The sequence below is a fragment of the Athene noctua genome, chromosome 2 (assembly GCF_965140245.1).
Source record: "Athene noctua chromosome 2, bAthNoc1.hap1.1, whole genome shotgun sequence".
Classification (NCBI taxonomy): domain Eukaryota; kingdom Metazoa; phylum Chordata; class Aves; order Strigiformes; family Strigidae; genus Athene; species Athene noctua.
The window spans coordinates 31805230-31818850 of NC_134038.1; the positions used below are offsets into that span (position 1 = coordinate 31805230).

At 37.9% G+C, this 13621-nt stretch overlaps 1 long non-coding RNA gene across 1 annotated transcript; it reads right to left on the minus strand.

The window, feature by feature from the left end:
* Nucleotides 1-10961: 10961 nt before the first annotated feature.
* LOC141956824 (uncharacterized) lies at nucleotides 10962-12470 on the minus strand. Its single transcript, XR_012633021.1, has 3 exons — nucleotides 12348-12470; nucleotides 11214-11290; nucleotides 10962-11065 (listed from the first exon to the last, which is right to left on the minus strand). It is a non-coding gene; the product is annotated as an uncharacterized LOC141956824 (long non-coding RNA).
* Between the last annotated feature and the right edge of the window lie 1151 nt (nucleotides 12471-13621).

Consider the following 13621-nt stretch of genomic DNA (forward strand, 5'->3'; position numbering starts at 1 on the left):
TACTGCATCTGAAATGCACAAATCATTTGTTTTCAGTACAAGAAAAAGGTTCTTTAAGGGGTAGTTAAAATACTCAAAGGATGTATCTTCTATGTATCTAAACAACCCTTAAATAACTCTGTCCATAGAACTGCAACACCAGGTAAGGAAGCTATTGAAAACAAGTGTTTATTCTCTGCATGGTATTTTTTGTTCCTCCCTGCTGCTAATAGTAGTCTTATGACACCAGATACTGCATAATTTGACATTTCAAATGTATGGCACAGTGACAATGATATATGAGGAAACATTTACAGAGCCTGGCACAAGAAGTGAAATTAATACTGAAAAGCAAATGACTTGCTTAGATTGGCTGCTATTTCTCAGTTTGCAAGGTAAATATTCAGTGTAACAGTTAAACTTGGGAACACAAATAATTGATAGCTTTCAAGCAATGACTGTAGATATTTACCTGCTTAACTACCTGTTTTCTGCCAGCACCAATGTTATTTTGCTGCAGGCATGTCTGGCTATATGATCAAATGTGGCTAAAAATAATCATACAATATGAATTCATTATGTTCTTTATGCAAAGAAATTATCTTTAAGATTTCAAAGAGAAAAGGTTGCAAAACAGAACTGAAGAAAACAGGCCATGAAGATCACTCAAGACAAATTTTAAAAAATTGAAATTAACAGAGTAGCATTCCCTGTCCAAAGTACTTGGTCTTCTTCTGGACATTTTTAAAAACAATTTGAGAAAGGGAAATTAAGAAATATACTGATTTTTTCCACTAGGCTCCCTTCTCCCTCCCCCCTCCCTTGAGTAGCACCTCCTGCTCATTCGGGACACAACCTCATGTTCAGTTTGCCTTAAGCTCAATCATCTTAAAAGAGTTTTCCTGAAGGTCAAGAAGAAACAAAAAACATATATCAACATGAAGGGAAGAGGAATAATCTAAGTGTGGGTGCCAAGAAGGAATCAGAAAGAAACCAATCATGTCCTGGATAGCAGAAGAAGGACAGAGAAAAGAAAAGCATCATGCTCTAAATTCCAGCCCCCCCAGCCAGCCATTTGGTTATAATATAAATTGGCAGAATAGATTATGCAAAAATTATGAAACCACCAATAACATGTCCAATGGTCTCATCACAGCTAACGTTAGTACAAAGAATGCTTTGGGCTAAATTTTCAAGTGGACAGCTAAAATGGTGGATAGCTGTGTTGTCAAGGACTAAGTACAAAATGGGTCTTTCCCAGATCTGTTTTCTAGGGTGACAAGACAAAACCAAGACTCCTGTGGCTTTGAGTACTGCTAGACTAACTTTTGCAGGTGATAAAATGTCTGTAATCTCCACAGAGTGCAGCTGACTCAGCACACTACAACACATTGCTGCCTCATACAATCACAGTTAAGACTCTGAAATGGCTAGAAGTTATCAGCCAAGATCTTTGCAATGTAAGATCAGGTATTGATATACCTCCAGCCTTCTAGACCTAAAATTCCATTTGTTCAAAGTTGTTAGTATATATACTTTGTTGTAAGAAGCTTTGAGAAGCATTTGTTCATGTATGACTCTGAAAGCAGACTTCTCCAACTGAATGAGGTCAGAAAGCAAGGACTGCATACTCTGTTTCTATTTGGCTGAATCCCGAATTAACAATCCTGATGTCCAGTTTCAGGGCCAATGTTAATTTATATTACCCTTCATTATACTAAGCTTTACCTTAGTTAAGGAAAAAAACAACTCTAGGATAAACAATTTTTTGTCATTCTCTAGACACTCGGACCTACCATCAAATATCAGACAGATGTTTGAAATTTGGATAATACAGAAAATAATCTTACCTTTAAATCATATTTTTTAATGTCTTTTATTAAGTTCTATAAGGTCTTAATTCATATTTTTAGTAACTGTTAAAGAGCTCATTAACTGATCAGTTCATTACATAGTGACGATAACACCATTTATTTCTGAAGAGGAAACTGGAAGCAGAGTAAATCTCAGCAACAAATTCCTATTAAGGCCTAAACCTGAAAATGAAACCACATGGAGAAAAACTGGTTTTAGGTGAGGGAGAAGAAAGACAAAGTCAGTTTATATCCCAGAGAGGAACACAGCTACTTCACCTGGTCCTGTGTTGAAGGGTCTTTTGTGAAATCTCTACACAAACCATTTTTCCTCCTGTAAAAGGAATGATCAATAAATATCAATTTGCTTTAGAAAAAATTACCTGTCTATAAGCAATTTCTCACTAAGTTGATAGCCTTTTTTTTAAAGTCCCAAATCAGAGCTATTAGGCTGCATTTTGGTGAAAGCTGTGTCTTCCAGAAACCCTCTCAAAGTCAAGTGGTGTCTCATCTGTAAGCTGCATTTAGGACTGGCATTGAAGAGATTTAAGTTGGTAGTAAAGGTTAGCATCCCTAGTTAAGTCCTGCAGCATGGATGGCTCCAGTGACTTCCTGCCCCAGCAGAGACAACACCGAGACAATGCATCAAGAGACTATCTCTTTTCTTGATTCAGACTTTTACATCAGCTTGTCAGCAGATTAGATTCTAGCTCAGAAGCTTGAGACTGACATGTCTTTTGAGATAATCAAGAGAAGCAGATGAATAAATGTATTATGTTTATTTTGGGGAGTTTTACAGTGTTTGGCACTGAAAAAACAGGAGCATTGTGGGAGGGAAAAACAAGATTTACTTTTCTTTGCTTTTAAATTGTGCCTGGTAGGAACTCATCAGGAATTATGATTCATTAGACAAAAAAATACTAACCTCAATAAATAAGATTAATAAGTAATAATGCCAAATATACACCTATCTGGACCAAATAGTGAGATTGAAACAATTACATTAAGTTTTACATTATTGTACAAGAAAACGCTTTACAAATGCTGTCACTTGATGTGTGACATAGTCCACATTGCAGTCCTGTCCAGAGCCAAGTAGCACAGTGTTCAATCTGGCAGTCATGCTGCCCAACAGCAGAGACAACCACAGCCATATACCACTGTGAACTACCTTGGCGAGTGCTGGAAGTACAGAGAAAGGCATTGAAAAAGGGATCTTCTCCTCAAGACAGAGGATAAGTTTGGGATAGAGTGAGAGCATGGACCAAAATTGTGTTTACTGCATGGCATATTATAAAATTTTTTTTCATAATTCAAACATAAAGTTACGGTTTTGATACAAAATTGTTTAGTATAAGTAAACAGCTTGTATTTTGCTGAGGGATTGATCATCTCATCATAACAGTCTCTTCTGGACATGTAAAGCAAAACCAGCAGTCAGGAACAAAAGTAAGAAATTAGTACACTTTGCCTTGAAAGAATTCAAGAGTTGCCAGGAGACAAGTAATGTGTTCCCATTTCTAGCTCTGAAACAAGAAGGTGAAACTCTAGTTTCCAAGCTAATATTGAGGGCCTAATATTTTGTATGTCTTTTGCAATCAATCACTTCCTTAAAACAATGCAAAATAACTACATAAGTGAATATAGGTGAAACTGTGAACTTGGAATCATAACAATTAATAGCTTTCATCATAATCTGAAAGAATAATAAACTCTTTAACAACAGACATGAAGTAAGACTGATTTGTTCAGCATAACTTCCTTGATGCCGTTAAAGCCAAGCTGCATGAAAAAAAAAGACAGATTTATGTATTCTTCAGTATGAAAAATGTCAAAAAGTATTGGGGAAAAAAGCTATATTCAGTCTTGCAGGAAGATGATTCACCATCCACCGCTTGTAGTCACTGAAGTGAGACACATTCATTACCCATTATGCTGAGGACTTCTATTTTTCCCCTTTTGGTGAATAAGCACTGAATTACCCATATCACTGGGCCATCTCACTAAATGCAGAGGCTGCTTCTCACCAAAATGATCATTAAAAGTTTATCTGTGAGGGATTCCAGACATTTAAATCTATGGAAGCTGCTGCTGCTAGTAACAGAGATTTACATTCCATTCTCAGAGGGATGTATACAAATTCCAAAAATCACCAGTCGACATCACATGCAAATACACATGTTCATTGAATGCTTGTGGTTTAAGACTTCCTCTCATAGAAGAGAAGCATTTAGCAATCTTCAGGGGCAGGGTCAATGAAAATGTGGAAAGAAATCACTAGATGAGGAGTTACAATGTTCTAAATCTTCAAGACCTCATGTTCTGTATGGACTGGATTTTGAATTGATAGCAAGATGCTGTTCTAAACATCAAATTTACTATTTTTATGTAAAATTATTTAACTTTTTCTCTAGCTTCACTTTATTCTTATCAACTTTCTTCTTTTAATCAATTTTTTCAACAGGAGTAGAGTGCAATCGTTATGCTGGATTTTTATCAGTCTGTGTCTTTGGATGCAGCTAGCTTGATGCCACCTATATGTTACAGTGTTCCTACTATGAAATCTACTTAAAATAAGAAATAATCACTGAATTAAAATGCAGTGCTGCCATCACCAAACTGTATACTCCACTTTGACACACAGAGATGTGCTTACTAATATATCTGTGGAGCTTGAGATTAAACCAATTTACATTTCATGGGTGCTACAGAACTGTCCAGAAGAATCCTCCGAGCTACTATATAAAAGGAGGTTAATTTATTTTATTTGCTGCTTATGTGTGGCGGTAACTGCTTAAGTGCTTGCAGGAACAGGGACAATGAGGCAGGTTCAGTTGTTCTATTAAAAATAATAGAATAAGAACCAGTCACTGTCACCAAATTTGACCCATTTAGGATTTTCAATTATTGGATGTGCAATTGACTATCTCTTGTTCTATTTTCGAACAAAAGTTTTTATTAATCATGTGTGCTTCAGCTTTGATAAACGTAACCAAGAAAGGCACCCACCAATTCAAAGTCTTTTTCAATCATCCTTCACATTTTTGGCCAACTATTTTAAATTTCTGAGTGGCTTTTATTCTGTTCTGCTTAAAAACAGAGCTCTATGCACCAGTCTGAAGCATGCTGGGATACCTTTGGGGCAGGCTTTCCAGAGCTCGATGGCAGGTGGCCAATCAAGTTTCAAGTGCTGATGAAATTAGAGCTAACTCATTTAACCTGACCTCAGAGTATCTGGGAAGAGAAATAATCTAAAAGCCTAGATAAAGTCATAACAGTTTAGCTCAAAGTTTTCCTTTTTCCTTCTGACCAAAAAAACCCAAACAGACATCTAACAAATTCTATACATCTATTTTAAGTGTATAAATATTACAAATCCAGAAGGTATCCATAAATATTTAAATGACACTATCCACATGAAATTACTTTGATAATAGATTAGGAAAAAACAATTTCTGTTTGGTCAAAAAACTAATACATGCTGATATTTTTGTATACTAATTTACAAAATTAAGTACTCAATATAAATACAAGAGGGTCCAGAATCAGACTGGAGCATCATTATTCACATTGCCCCAAATTTGGAGAAGTACGTGGAGCTTTTTACTGCCATTGGCACCAGTGCAGCAACTGAATGCAGTGTTTGATTATTGTACAAGAAACAGGTAGTTCACATTTTCCTAACATTTTAATAGTTTGATGAGCATCGATAAGCTATAAAGTCATGTATTCAGTGTTTTCAAAAACAGCAGAAAAAGCAAACCCAAATAACTAAACCATTTTCTTAGTAGTTTGAACAAAGATGGGCCATAGAGGAAGGTCAGATCTTGACAAAGTGAATCTCAGCCCAGACTCAGTCCTGAGCATGCTGCAAATTAAGCTGCTGTTTTCTTTGGCCTTCAGACAGTTTAAGCCCAGGTAGCAAAAAAGTAGATTTCAGGTATTTGTCAGACTCCCATACTGAACTTCATCAACTGTGAATTTTGCACAATTCAAAAAATAACTCAGTCATTTCCACTCAGTCAGATTTTGTCATCCTTTGTGTTGGTGGAACTGCTTGCCAAGTAAAGGACTCCATCATACACAGTATCGTTCTCCTCACAAACTCACGTATGGTCTGAAGACAAAAGGAACATTAACAGTTAAACCATGAATACAACATCTCGGCTTTCAACTCACTGTTGCAATAAATACATAACAGGAACTGTAACAATAGCTATTAAAAAAATAAAAATGCTAAGGAATTGACCTTTATTTTAAATCTTTTTATCTTGTCCTATTCTACTGTATATCTTGCATACTGTCAGAACGCAGGCACAGATGAAAATTCCCATACTGTTCTACAGATATGAAAGAAAATTGACTTCTACGCAGCTGCCTTTGGTTATTGGAAGTAAGGTACTTGTACACAGCATGCTGCCTCTGCCAAACTGAGCTGCAGCCAATCTTACAGAGGAAGATTGCTGTGCAGGAATCTCAGACAATTATAAGTGAGTAGCAATTTTAATTCTGAGCATATTAAAAGACTTACAGCAGATAAAATGACCTATACAAAAGGCAAGACTGAAGAAACAAAGACCAAAGAAAGTCATATCAAAATGTGTCAAGTATAATTAGAAGTTTAGATGGAGTAAATGTACAGCATGACATAAGAATGATAATACTCGCTTTCCTGTTTCATAACCCGTTTTTCCTGCCCTCTAGGGATCTGTCTGTCCTCCAGTAACAATGTCATTCTTCTCAGCATTTTCCAAGTATCAGTCCTCAATCTACTCAAAAAATATTTGAAAAGGGTCTGTTTGGCAGCTGAAGCCAAACAGAACCAACTCCTGTGAGAGCAAAACATGTCTCCCACCTGGTCTATAAAACGACTTCAGGAGATACCTGGCAGAGGAATAACCATGTATCCATTCCAATTCAGCAGCCTGAAATGATCGCTCTGTGTCAGCCAGTGTGTGCATCAAACTTGGGAACTCTGAAGAATTTGGTTCAACAGCCCAGACATGGTCTGTGGGGGCACAAGTCATCAATGCTTCTAGCTCCCAAAACAATATTTGAGTTTACTTTAATCAAGCTTTTGAGGAAAATGCACTTTATAATGCTGTCTTTGAACTCACAGATTTAACAACTTTAAGCTACAAAAATTGACCCAGAAAAGCCCTGATTTCCTGTTCTGTTCATTTTATTCCTTGGTGGCGTAAACAAAAGTGTTTTTAATTGGCTCAGTCTCAAGATAAATTCAAACCTTCAACAACATTCCTCACAAATTAGCTATGGTGACAAAATCAGCATATATTGCATGGATTAAAATTATACTGAACTTTCTGAGTGAAAGAGACATTTTAAGGTTCTCTTTGATTCACATGTACCTTCACTGAAAAAAAAAAAAAAAAAGAAAAAAATTACTCTGTGCAAACTGCTTCTATTTAATTTCCAATAGATAGCAAGGCATTTGTTATATATATGGCTAGATTAGGAGTCAAACCAAGAATAAAGCCACACACTCCTTAGAATACTACCCATAAAATGTGTCCTGCTAACTTGATCTAATAAGGAGCTAGTTTTAGCTACTCATGCAATTGCTCCAGCTATATTCCTGTACTGATTTGGCTGAACTCCTAGGCTTTGTAGGATTTTTGAGTTCGTCTTTTTCTTAAATGGTCTCAGATGGTTTATTCCCACATATCACCTTCTTATCACTTTAAGCAAGCTGTTATTTATACTAGGTAGTTCAGATCCTCTGACTAGGAACATGCTGCTTCTGTTACTGTTACTGTTCTGTTATCCTGAACAACAAATGTTCCAGGACATGGCTTAGATGCAGATTCAAGCACCAAAAGATGCACCTCACTGAACTTCAGCTGTCTAAAAGACCAGCATCACGTTCAACATAATCATCGAAGCTTCTTCTATGCAGTCAATGGAGAAAGACAGACACCTCCAGAGTGTGGTTCATCTCATTTATTCCAGGATAAGATAAAGCATTCACTGCAAGGACCTGCCTCTCTCCTTTTGAGGCAACCTACACAGTCAGTCCAGAACTGATAGCTAACTTTCCAATACTTTCAATTAATTGAGATGAATCCCACCCTTACTGCCTAAGGCTGTACCTAATTACTAAGGAAAAACAGAGCATGCTCCAGGATTTTTATTGCCCAGCTGGGATTCTGCTGGAGCTCACTTGGCTTTCTTTTCTGTAGAAATCAGAGCAATCGGATGCAGCCCATGTAGCCTTGTGCATTCCAGGGTCATAGCCTGAAAAGGAGCCAAGATGCAGTCTCAGGCAGCACTTCAATAAGATTAGCAATGACAGTTTACAGCTGTACAACCTTTCACTGCTGGAGACATGCCTGCTCAGCACGGTGTTGTGCTGCACAGGTCCCGGAGGCTCTTTGGAACAAGCTAGTCCAGAAGCAAAGTAGCTGCCTTGACCCAGCCCTGCATATCAGCTTTTCATCACAGCTAATTAGCTACTTTAATTCAGCACACTGTCCTTGTTATATTCAAGCTACATGGTTCAAAGCCAGCTTGGTTATATCTTCATTTTAGATATAGCCAGAATGCCTGGAAACTCACACAGACTTTACTATTTTGTACTTTAAAAGTTGGCTCTACAACTAAAGGATTGGAAACACATTTTCCTCACATGAAAACTTATTTTCTGGAGCATAGTTCATGCTCAGTGGAGATAAGGGAGGAGAATTGTACAAGGATGAGCCCTGAACTACAGGAGACAGTCTACCAAACCACAACAAACAAAAAATATTTCCATACTGAGGAACCTACATAATTCAACCTGCTCCCAGTGCTTATATGCTCAGATAAGCTTATAAAGTAAGGGTGGAAAACAAGTGTCCCTTTCTATCCCTTCAAAACTTTTGAATGCTAAGATTTTCAATCATATGTTATAACCAGGTATTATGCAAACATTTGTATTTTTGATCTATCTTTCAATGGAGGGTTTTTGACAGGGCAGTCCCTTTGTGACCTCCAGCAATGACAGAGCTGTCCCTGGGCACAGCTCCACACTTGGGTCTGGGATAGCTGAGGTATGGGCACAGAGTCACCAGAATGTGACGATCCCATTCTGCACTTGATTTCTTCCAAAAAGTGGTATAAATAATAAAACTATCTAGGGACTCATCCAACAGTCAGTGAATACAGTGCTCAGTGGTGAGCAGGCTGAAGCCCTCAGCAAAGCCTGATCCATCATCAGTGAGAGCCTGCCTGCTCCTTCCTGGAAGATTACACTTTAACTTTGTAAAAATCCCATTTGTTTGTAACTGCCTCAGAACCTTTATTTATCCTGAGCCCCTGAGATTAAAGCATCAGGTAAGCAAGGAGGTGAAAATAATGTATCTTCTCTGCTGCATTTTACCTGCTCTTCTTGGGTCCACAGCCTGCTCATACATGCACTGGAGAGCAGTGACCTTGACTTTCCCACAGGATCAAGGCCAGAGTGAGGAGCTGCTACCACAAAGTCCTTTGCTCCCAGCCAGAAGACTACATCCCAGCCTTCAGTCTTGACACAAAAAACAAACTCCAAGCTCAGACCTCTGCCACAGCAACACGCTGGAGTAACAGCAGCTGCATGCAGCACAAGCTGCAAAGTAGCTGAAAGCCTCAGTGGGACATCAGGCAAAGAAGGATTTCCAAACATGAAGCAGGAATGGAGGGATGTGTTTTCATACCACATGCACTCACAGAAAAAAATGATTGAAATTAGCTGCCATTTGGTTTCTTGAGGTCTGAAGACTAGGTAATTAGAAGTAATTCATATTTATTCACACAATACCAATGAAGAACAATAATATCAGCAACATGTCTATCATCAGCCTGTCTGCTTCTTATATATACTGCATGCCCTTCCTGCACATCTTCATCACCTTCTTTTCTTGGATTTAGCCTGTTGTTTGGGAAAGAGACTCAGTCTTCCTGTACATCTGCCATCTCCAAGTGAGGTTATTACCATAAAATCATTAGCATCAAAGGCAGAGAGTCACTCAGGACACTTCTGACTCACACTTTATACTGAAAGTCAATGGTGCAATGAGTTTTTCAGAGTATTCACAGGCAGACATCAGAATGACGTGGAACTTAACTTCGATATATATCTATTTTGGCAGTATCTGAGGGCAAGTAGCAGCTTAATCCAACTACAGCATGTAAGGCCAAATACTCTACTTCCTAAATGCTGTTTACAGTGTGCAGAAAGACCAGAAATGAGCTCTTTAATCCCCTTCTGGTAATTCCCCAGGCACAGTGAGCTCTCAGTAGAAACAGACCCTCAACATCACCTTTCCAAAAAACTCTAGAAACAGTCATAGGAACTGACAGAAGCACGATGCTTTCTGGCAGTCTCCATCTGGCATGGGAGTTATTGCAAACTGGCAAAACTCTCATCTTAACTTTAACCTCCGTATTGTGCCACACCAAAAATGGCAGCTGAGCAATCCTCCTTCTTTCCCTTTCCCCACAGTAGAAGAGAATCCATACTGGAAAGATTTGTTCCTTCATCCACCAGGAACAATAACACAATTTGCTACAGGTAGATGTGGCTTTCTGATGGTTCACTGAATTTATACCTGTGCAATAAAACTAACATGAATTTTGTATTCTAGATTATTTTATATGATATGAAAAAGAACCAGTACTGTTCTATGGGCTTCTGAGCACAGTAACTCCATGACACATGTTAAAATCTTACATTTTCACCATCAAAATAAATGTGTTAGTCCACTCACTGAATATGCATTAAGTTCTTAACAAAATTTACCTTGCTGAAGCCTGACACACTACATTAATGAAATCCCAGTGCAGTTTATTTAGGACCTGTAAGAAAGGATTCTGTGATACATTAGCATGTAGCTGCCTTTCAGCATGAACACAAACCTCAGCCATCGAATAGTAATCATGTCTCCCAATATAGTCTTGGAAATAAATGTCAGGCATGCTTTCATCTGTACTCAAATCTGAATCAAATCATCTAAAGGGACAACAGACCCTTTCACGTATTAATTCACCTGGAATAAAAGACCTTCTACATGGTACATGAGACTAGGGAAAAAAAAACATGAAGAAATTAATTCCAGCTCTTGGAGGAGCTCTTTTATTTTCATTTATAGATATGCACACATTAATCTCTCTGCCTTTTTTAAATGTCTGATGGAAACTGGCTTCACAGTTGATGCCACATCTTGGTCTCATGGGACATAAGGAGAGAACAGCTTGATCTACAAATGGAAGTACAATTAAAGTTAGTTACATCATACTTTAATTTTTAGTAACACGGGAGGATTAATCACACACTGGAAAAGAAACACTAATGAATACAGGTGAAAAGTGATGCAACTAAAAAGAAATAAAGGGAAGCTTCAGTACCTTTCTAACCAGTTTGGGGTGGGGGGTGATTCTCAATAAGATAAAGTAGACTTGTGCACTCTCTTCCTGAAGGATGCCTATATGCACACACAGAGTTGATCCAAATCAGATTCAACATACACAGTCACCAAAGCACTCAGCTGCACCAACTATAACTCAGATTTTTAAAAATACAAATACTAATAAGATTTTTTCAGAAGGGTTAGACAGTTTGTAACAATCTCTTTCCTGTATAACTAGTATATATGGAGATTTTTCTTTTTAATTCTTTTGCTACTTGGATAATTCTAATCCTCACTATCCTCATATGGCTCCTACCAAGCATGTATTAAGGAAAAAGGTATGTTTATCAATTCATTCAGTTTATCGATATATTTCTTATAAAATGATATGAAAGCTAGCTCCTCAACATTCAGGAGAGATGCCTAAGAGCAAGCATTTTGTTTATATACAACTTGATTAAAACTAAACATAATTCAACTGCTCATAAGTGATGAGACAGCTAAAACAATCTCCAGCTCCCTTCTGAGTACTGGAGGGAGAAAGGGAATTCAAAATGCAAAATGAGTTTCAGTCTTAAAAATGAAATTATGTGAGCTGTTCAGACCTAGAGTAAATGCCACTGAATGTTAAGCCAAACAGATAATCTTCCCCCTAGGAAAAAAAAAAAAAAAAAAAAAAAAAAAAGAAGTTTTAAATTAATCTCCAAGCATGGAATTAATTCAGTAAAATTACAGTCTATCTCCCCTTCCACCAACTCCAATCATAAACATCCCAGTTCTGCAAAGGACCAAGTATCCTCCTTTCACACTGACTGCTGATAATGCCAATAATACTAGCCAGGACTGCATCTAGGGTTGTTATTTATGCCATGTTTTGCAGTACGGAAGTAATCATAGTCATAGCCAAATACAGAATCAAAATATACTTTGTTTGCATTTCAGGGCTACACACAGTAAAAATCTCTTTTCAGCACAGCTTTTTCTACCATAGTGAGAATTTCAGTTAAATGACAGCTCTTCTCACAGCATTCATGGTCAGCACTGACTGGCAGAGACCAGACCAGACGTGGCTCTTAACCGGGCTGTTAGGTTTACTATTAGTTTAGCAAGATGGAAACAGCCGAGAACTCACTGTCCCAGTTTCTCAGACGGCCTGGCAGTAGCTGCTGACTCCTCCACTGCAGGACAGTGAGACAAAGACATTCCCATTTTAACAGGATCACAGAGCAGTTTCATGTGCAGCCCTGGTGCAATCATGCTGAAATCAAAGAAATAGACCATAAATTAATCCTTTAGTGTGAGAAATAGCACCTCAGCCCATCCTGCAGACATGCTGTGGTAGCAGAACTGATGCAGGTCCAGGGTGCAAGGGAACAGTCCGGAGAGTGACACCAGTGTGTGAAAGCACTTGTGTAGACGTGAAGGAAAGTCCTTTCTCAGAAGAGAGCCCAATCCAAAACACACTGCATGGTGATAATCCAAAAGGCCTTGTACAAAACACCCTTTACAACCTTTTGTACCACTCAAGCCTTCTGAGCTCTCCTTCCTGGCGGGTGCCCCTGCATAATGTACACACAGAGGCACACTCTCTACGGTGCTTCTTACCTTGAACAACCTTCAGTCCATGATCCTGATTCAGGAAAGGATTTAATGGCATGTATCTATGTGGTTTTAAGCAAATATCTATGTGGTTTTAAGCAAAACTGGAAACGTGTACTTGAAGTACTGATACAGTGTCATCTAAGTTATGTTTCAACACTCTCCAGAACAAATTTTCTTCTGGAAGAGAATGGGAGAAAGGATGAATCCATCCTTTAACAAACAGGGAAGGAGGCTCAGAGAGATAAAGCAACTTGACAAGAACCAGTCAAGAAGTCTGTGGCACAGCTGGGCACTAACACTAGACTTGCTGCTAATCAGTTTAGTACTTTAACCCCAAAACATTTTTTCTGTTAGAAGAGTAATCAAAAATTACATAGATTATTTAGCATGTAACTGGATAAGAAGAGAGGACAGTCAGGTGAAACCTATACAGTTCTCTGAAAGCGCTCCATCGCTGAAAAAATGTGAAAACCAATGCAAATGTTTTACTATGGCATCCCAGTTTTATAATGTTTAGCCCACTGATCACATGGAAACAACTACTACAAAACCATACAACAGAGAAAGACTGTAAGAATTCAAAATCATCATTAGGATCTGCAAATTATTACTAAAAATATTGCTATTTAAAATTTTCTGAAGTATGATATTAAACATCTGTACTACTGTTGTGTCAAGAATCTGAAACATTCTTATCTGTATTGTATCTTAAGTAAAGAGAACCACATCAAAGGAAATAACTGACAAAACCTTCCAAGTATACAATTTAGTCCACAGACATGCTTTTACTGCTTTTTATTCCTT